Source organism: Nannobrachium achirus (assembly GCF_963921795.1).
Source record: "Nannobrachium achirus genome assembly, chromosome: 4".
Taxonomy (NCBI): Eukaryota; Metazoa; Chordata; class Actinopteri; order Myctophiformes; family Myctophidae; genus Nannobrachium; species Nannobrachium achirus.
The window spans coordinates 38,623,689-38,631,636 of record NC_137813.1 but is presented as its reverse complement, the minus strand read 5'-3'; positions in this window follow the sequence as shown (position 1 = coordinate 38,631,636).

Here is a 7,948-nt window from a genome sequence, read left to right as displayed (position 1 = left end):
AATACCTCACATGTTAAAGGTCAGGCCAAGGTAACATTTGACCTCTGGGAGAACAACGAATAGAAAAACTTGATGAATATCCATTAGCATGTAACAGAACTGGTATTTCTCCTGACTGGCACACAGTAAGGATGTAAGGATGAGGTTCCAGAGATGGCTGCATCAGGGTCATAGGAATTTAGGAAATCTTGGTGCCTCATCGTGAATGCTGTGTGTGTGTGTGTGGGTGTGTGTGTGTGTGTGTGTGTGTGTGTGTGTGTGTGTGTGTGTGTGTGTGTGTGTGTGTGTGTGTGTGTGTGTGTGTGTGTGTGTGTGTACACCCCAATATTTTACAACCAAGACACCAGTGCTTAGACTCCCTACTACTGTTTCTGCACATTTTGGAGAAGGTGTCAGTCAGCTCCACCCACATGCGTCATGACACCGATGGCAGAGGAAACCATGCAAGGCACCAACATAAAGAGCAGCATCATTCCTGCTCTTTATGTTGAGCAGAGACAGTGATCCAGAATCCATCATGGTGCTGACAGACAAGTTCTAGCTTAGACTCTGGCATGGAGCACATGCATCTCAGCAGGCACTGGGTGAGATATCAAGCATACTGCACATGGCCAGCACGGAAGAAGTACTTCATCATGTGCGTCATCATCCGTCATGAGAGAAAAGGTGACAACCTATTGACAAGGTGTCCCCCTGCACATTCAAACTGGTGGATGGGAAGTATACAGTAGGAATGATTAAGTTGTCAACCCAAAGTCAGCCAGTCAGTGCACAGTGTCCAGGTAGACTGCTGCTGAATCTGTTCAAATGTCTTTGGTCTAGTTGATAGAAACCACTTCAGAGTGCTTGATACACTCAAGACTATTACCACTGAACTTGCCTGTCAGACCTCCATATGCAAACACATGCATTTCCAGTGCTGAACTTTGCAACAGTATTGCAATGCAGCTGAGGAATGACTGTATAACATTGTCAATCGTGAGGTGAATACTCTGTCAACCAGTGACCATAGCTGCTGCCTGCTTGGACACCTGGATAAGGAGTGATACGGTGTGAGAGACCTTAACCTGACCTTTAGCACATAGGCCTAAGACTGAATGGCAATTGAATATATAACATAAATCTACACCTACTGTATGCCCCCCACCCTCCCAGGTCCCCATATGAATCACCTTAAGTTCACAGTTTCCCTCACACAACTGCAATACAATTGTTGTTCTTAACAACATGTTGTACAATCATTGGATCATTGTAATACAATGGATTTGGCAATAAATAATTAAAAACTGATGGTAATTTCACTGATTCAGCCACATTCCTTGAACCCTAAAACCTTGGGTTAGATAACCAATACCACCTTTCTATAGGTTGAACAGTATCATAACGCTATTTAAGCTCCAGGCAGCCATCTTGGACGCCATCTTGAAAATGATGGCTTTATAAGACATAATACATTCCTACATCTTTAGTGTGTTCTTAAGCATGCCTAGGTGTACCAGAACTAGTTGAAAAACCTTTTGTATATGGGGGTTAAGTAGTATGTTTTCATATAATGACCCATATCATTTTCACCTAGTGTTACATAATAAAATGCATGATAGCACCCATAAAGCTACCACTGGTGCAAGGCTATCACATATTTTCTAACTCTAGACATGTATACCATGACAAAAATCACTATGAGCATTAATCCCCTCAGTTGATACCGACCAACCCCAGTGGCTCACCGTCTAGTGTATACATGAGTATATCTGTGCGTGCGTGTGTGTGTGCATGTGTCCGTGTGTGTGTGTGCGCGTGTATGTGTGTGTGTGTGAGTGCGTGCGTGCGTGCATGTGCGCGTGTCGTCATAGGGTCTGCATCAGCATCTGTATCTGTCTGTGAATGTGTGTGATGCATTCAAACCTTTGAAGGTCTGAACTTACCATGCTCATGTGATGGCACAGATCTGTGAATGAAATCCAAAGTGACAGCAACAACAACAACAACAACAACAACAACAGCAGCAGCAGAAGAAGAGAGAGGAAGGAACAGCCCAGCTCTAGCGCTGTTAAGTGGCAGCTGTTCTGTCTCTGGCTCTGGGGTGCTTCTATGTGGGAACGTATCGAGGACAGACTCTGGGTGATATTATGAAACTCTTGGCAGTGTGCTGATAGACATCAGAAAACCTCCAGGACATCTGGGCAAGAGGAATAATGTGCCTGTCGATATCTTTGAGTGTATGTGTGTGTGCGTGTGTGCGTGCGTGCGTGCATGTGTGCGTGGATGGAGAGAAGAAAGGATAGAAATAAAAAGGGCTGAAAAGGGAAAGTAAGGATGAGAGTAAAGCGATAGGAGGTACTGTATGTGTAGTTGAGAGGTATAGAGCCAGGGTGTGTGAGACTGTGTACATATTTATCTGCCATTATGAATGAACTAACTTGAACTTTGACCCGACTTCTTTAGAACAAAGGGTCACATAGTAAGGATCAGAACTCGTGGCGCACTGACAGCGAGCTGCACTTGAATGAATTACTAGTCTGGATGGACGCTTTGTTGTGGAAGCTCACTTGGGAGCCTTTTGCGTGACCACAGCTTGACGGCCGAGGTATCGTGTTTGTATGATCTCTAGCTATAAGCTCTTTAACTGGAGTTAAGGGATTTTTTTTTTCTTTTTTTCATTTCACTCGAATGTGTCATTTCCATTGGAGGAAAATGCTAAATGTATGGGAGAATGTCTATTCGCTGCGGCATATTGAGCGGACCCCATTCGCTGCATGGCATTAGGCAGTCACATTAGGAACAAAAAACAAACAAAAACAACTTTTATTCAGTGACAGTCGGTGTCAGGTGATTTTATCTGTTTGTGTGTGTGTGTGTGTGTGTGTGCGTGCGTGCGTGCGTGCGTGCGTGGGTGCGTGTAACCAACACAATGTACAGTTGTCATTAAGTATTTCAGCACTTCAGTATTCTATCGATTAGACTTTCCCCCAGATTAATGCACAGGGATAAGGCCAGTCTAAAGCATTAACCTCAACCACTATTGCCTTATTGCCAGTCCTTCCCTCTCCCCATGTAAACCCATGGGAGCTGAGGTGTACACAGCCAGAATGATTGTCTGTCATGTTCTCCCTCCATTTCTGATGACCTCACCACATGGCTCTGAGAGCAGCCCTATGAATGATGTCATCCTTCCTTTCTGTAACAGAGGGGGAGATAAGAACACAGGTGGAGCACTGGACCTCTTTAAAAGCACTTCAGCACATTCTGCACCTGATTAATTATTCAGCTAAATTAGCTGTGTGCCAATTTATTTTAAAATAGCTTCATTCCTGATAGGCCTGCATGTCCTGTTTTGACTTTACATTTCTTTTTTTCCCTTCTTTTTTTTTAACACTGTGACAACAAGAAGGCTGTGTGTGTGTGTGTGTGTGTGTGTGTGTGTGTGTGTGTGTGTGTGTGTGTGTGTGTGTGTGTGTGTGTGTGACTGTGTGTGTGTGTGTGTGTGTGTGTGTGTGTGTGTGTGTGTGTGTGTCCGGAGATACTGGACAAACCTTTTGTATGAACTGGCAGTAGACCACAGAAGTACAGTTTTTCACCTACTGTATGTTTGTCACTGAAACCTTTCCCAATTTTGGGGTCATAGGTCATAGGTAAACTTGAAATCCACTTGTCTGCCGTAATTTATTATTAAGGCAGAAAAGTGGTCCATTATTTGGATACAGTATAGTGGAGAGTGACAGCGAGTGACACACAGCAAAGATCGTCAGGCTCAGGAATCGAACCGGTGACTTGCTGTCAGGCTGCAGTAGAGCCTATAATTGGAATACGCCTTAACCACTTGACCCCAGGCGCCCCAGGAGCCATGCAATTTCACGTGTAAACATGTCGATCCCAAGATCTACATACTTAGTTATTTTTCTGTAAAGTATAACGGAGAAGGCCACTAATAGCACCGTTCATGTCACACTGGGTGACTGTCTAAGTAAAATTCAAACGAATACACTTCATTGAGTAAATGGCTTGTGATATGATTGACTTATGTATTGTAGATATTGTAGATCATTATGCTCTTTCAGATGAATGCGAGATTGTTGATTCCTCGTTTTCAACAATGCGTTGTAATAATGTAATGTATTTTTTAGTATTAGGTGGATGGCACAAATAAAATCCCTGCCATTGTACTGATTACCCTCGAGAATAAAGACACTGCCTCCGGTGTTCTGAGCCCTCAACAAACATAAAAGAGATGCTTCTTACCACCACCCTCCCTCCCTATTCCTGTCATTCCTCCCCCCACTCCCCCTTCCACCTCCTTTCACTGTCATATTTTCTCTGTTCATTATTCATGAGTCTTGCTGTCTGCGTTAATCCTATTCTAGTTATATACCTCAAAGCATATGGGTAGATATATGTTTGAAAAGCAGGCTTTAGAGACAAAAACAGCTCTGCTCACCAGACAGGATATTGTTCGTGTGCAGAATATAGCTCCAGTGAAATTGTTTAGCTAGCTAGACTACCTAAACCATCCCATGTTCTAGAGGCCACATAGCATGCATACTCTTGACTCATAACTGACAGAATAGTACTACAGTTGGCCTACTTTGGCTTCTAGCGTCATATTCTGACATTTCGTGTTTATGGCCCTACAGTAACTCTTAACATTGGCTCAAACGAAAAATGGAATCTTTTTCGTTACAGCTAACTGACGTGCTCCCTCCAGCTTTTTGCACATTAGCATTACATAATTCCTATTTTATAATTCACAGCAGAAGACAAGCAAAGATGAAGAGCCTGGGCTGTTAGTTCTGTGTTGAAGGTGTATCACTGACCTTGTCTTATGAATGAGTACATCAGAACAATGGCAGAAGTTCCCCATGGAGTTGACTTCATTTCACATTATGCCTACTATTATAAAATATGATAAAATACATACAAGCCACCATGCATTATATCTGGTTTATTTCATTTGACGGTTTAAAAGAAAACTTGTAATTGTCTCCACCAGCCGAAGGCAGGGGGAGAGTATGTTTTCGCCCCTGTCCGTCTGTCCGTCCGCGCGTCCGTCCGTCCTCCGAGTTTGTTACCAGCTAATCTCCGGCGCTGTTGGCCCGGTCGCTGCCAAAATTAGCACACACACTCCTTGGATGTCAATTCAGAACCTCTGCCCCACATTTTGTCAAATGGCCCTGTTCTAGCGCCACCATGAGGCCGATGTTTGCAAAACACATTTCTGTACACTACTACAGATTTTGTCCAAAAATCATACAAATCGGTAGACAGTATCTCTACAGTCATGTGATCGACACGGATCTGTCTGATTGTCCATATTCCATCCTCATTGGCTGAGATTGGCTTTCAAAGTTTGTAAGATTGGTCCATTTTGGACAAAATGCCTCAAAGTGCAATTAACATGAAATCGCGCACACACGTTCCCACTAGGCCGAGGAAGAAATGCCACTTCAAATTTTTGAAATCAGCCTCATGGTGGCGCTATAACAGGCCAATTTGTGGTTTTACCTATAACTCCACCGATCAGTTTAAAACTTTGTAAGCACACTCCCTAGAGGCCAAGGAAAAACCCTTTCCTTGCAGATTTTACCCAAAATTAACACAAATCAGTACACAGTATCTCTACAGTCATGATCAAGACGGATCTGTCCCATAGTAAATATTCCATCCTGATTGGCTAAGATTGGCCTCCAAACTTTGCAGGATTGATCCGTTTCGAACAAAATAACTCAAATCAAACACAGCGTGCAATTGTAATGCAATTGTGCACGCACATTCACAAAAGGTCAAGGAAGAAATTACACTAAAAAAAATTCAAATCAGCCTCATTGTGGCACCATGAAAGGTCTAAGATTGACGCGTGGCTGGTGGAGACCTGTGCTCGGAAGAGCACTTCTTCTAGTTTCCATTGTGGTCTTTGGTCTCGGATAAGCAAAACAGAAAAGCAACAGTACCGGTACATATCATTCCATAAAACACTTTAAAGCCACTTTAAAAGGATAAAAGCACAATACAAGCCAACATACGTATTTCCATTGTGGTGCTCTGGGGTCACCATCACATAATCTATTATGAAGTACAAAACACAATGACATTTGAACAAAATAGGAAAAACTAATTAGGAAAACAGAAAATACATGATATGCATGGCATATAGTATGTAGTATAAAACATTAAACATACGTATCTATCTGGTCAGTGTATACTGAATACAATTCAGTTGATGCTCACCAGAGGGGTTCAAAAGTGCAAGGACGGATTACCGTAAATGCTATTCAACACTAATCAACCAACAACAGGGTAAGTGGTCAAGTAATTAGAGTACAAGAAAACAAGTGCTACAAAGTTGCTACAGTAGGAAGTAATCAAACCTAGCATCTATCTAATTTATTTATCCTAATAACACAGGCTTCTTAGTGTCTGTGAAAAAGTAACACATACCTAACAAAGTGCAGACACAAACATAGGAGGTTTCAGACTGCGGCAGAATATTCCACAGCTTGGGAGCCATGAGATGGAAGAGTCTAGGACACCTGGAGTGTTGGCCAGTTGTTGTAGGGGGATAGATGTTTGCGTTTGCAGATTGTAGTGTGCTGGAAGGGGTGTACGGTAGGGTTGGATCATATCCTGAAGACAGTAGGGTACCATGCCCTTGACTGCATTGTACGTAGGACGAGTGTTTTGAACTGGATGCAAGCAGCAATCCAATACACACACACACACACACACACACACACACACACACACACACACACACACACACACACACACACACACACACACACACACACACACACACATACCTGTAATATACTTATGCCATCCATGACCATGGCATAGTAAAGTATGATGTTTCTTCATGGCATGTAGTATAGTAAGCCTTTTTTGACGACCACAAGGGTCCTTGAAGGGGTTCCAGGGGGTCCCATTATCAGTATAACATGTACAGTTACAGTACATACAACTAGAAACTAGAGAACAAGCATTGCTATTTTGAGTTTCACTGTTAATTATCTCTATACGTACAGTACTTCGTAAATTTGTTTTGGACCAAATTAAATGGTGCATATACTGTATATAATGGCTTTCTCCAAAGCACTTTACAATGTACATTACATTATATTCCCTCGCGTATTCACTCGGAGACAACTGAAACCATGCAAGACACCAACCTGCTGATTGGGAATAGTTAGGGCCTACTGTAAGTGTTTTGTTCAAGGTCACTTCAACACACAGCCAGGAGTGGTCGAGGACCTTCAAATTCCAAGTTGGCCACTGCCAACCCATGTCTTTTAAATTGTCTAGCAAACAGATCTAAATACTCACATATGATGATCTTGCGTACAGTAGAGTAAGTCACACCGATAGTTGATTTAAAATTCAGTGTGTTCAGTAGTAACGCACGGTGGGGGGCGGTTGCCATCGGGCAGACAATAGTTCACACCGCTGTATAGTTCCAAACATTGAATCCTCATATACTGTAGGTGTTGATGAAGCAGATGTGATACATGATGAACCAAAACCAATGCATCATGGCAAGATCAGAGTGTTGTAACTGATGGTGACAGAGATCTTGAGTAAAGTAGGTCATGCCCGCTGATGGTTGTGACGTAGGATCTTGTCTCCCAATATTTCATCCAGCGAGGTCAGCTTTGTTTCACAGTAAGCTGGCAGAAACAACAATAAAAGTTATATCTAGACAGATTGAGGTTGAGTTGAGTATTCAGTCTCCACTCTGTCCTCATTCCAATGCTACAGTATGCAAAGTGTCGCATACTGTATATTTAACATTAAATAAACTAGGTTATAACAAATGCATAACCCCTGATCCAGAGCTCCGTGACAGCTACATAATGTAGCCACCTCAGGATTACAACGGCTGTGTGTGAATGTGTGCATGTGCCTCTGTTCTGACAGTCTTAATATGGCATGATGATGATTACCAGCTGTCTGTCTG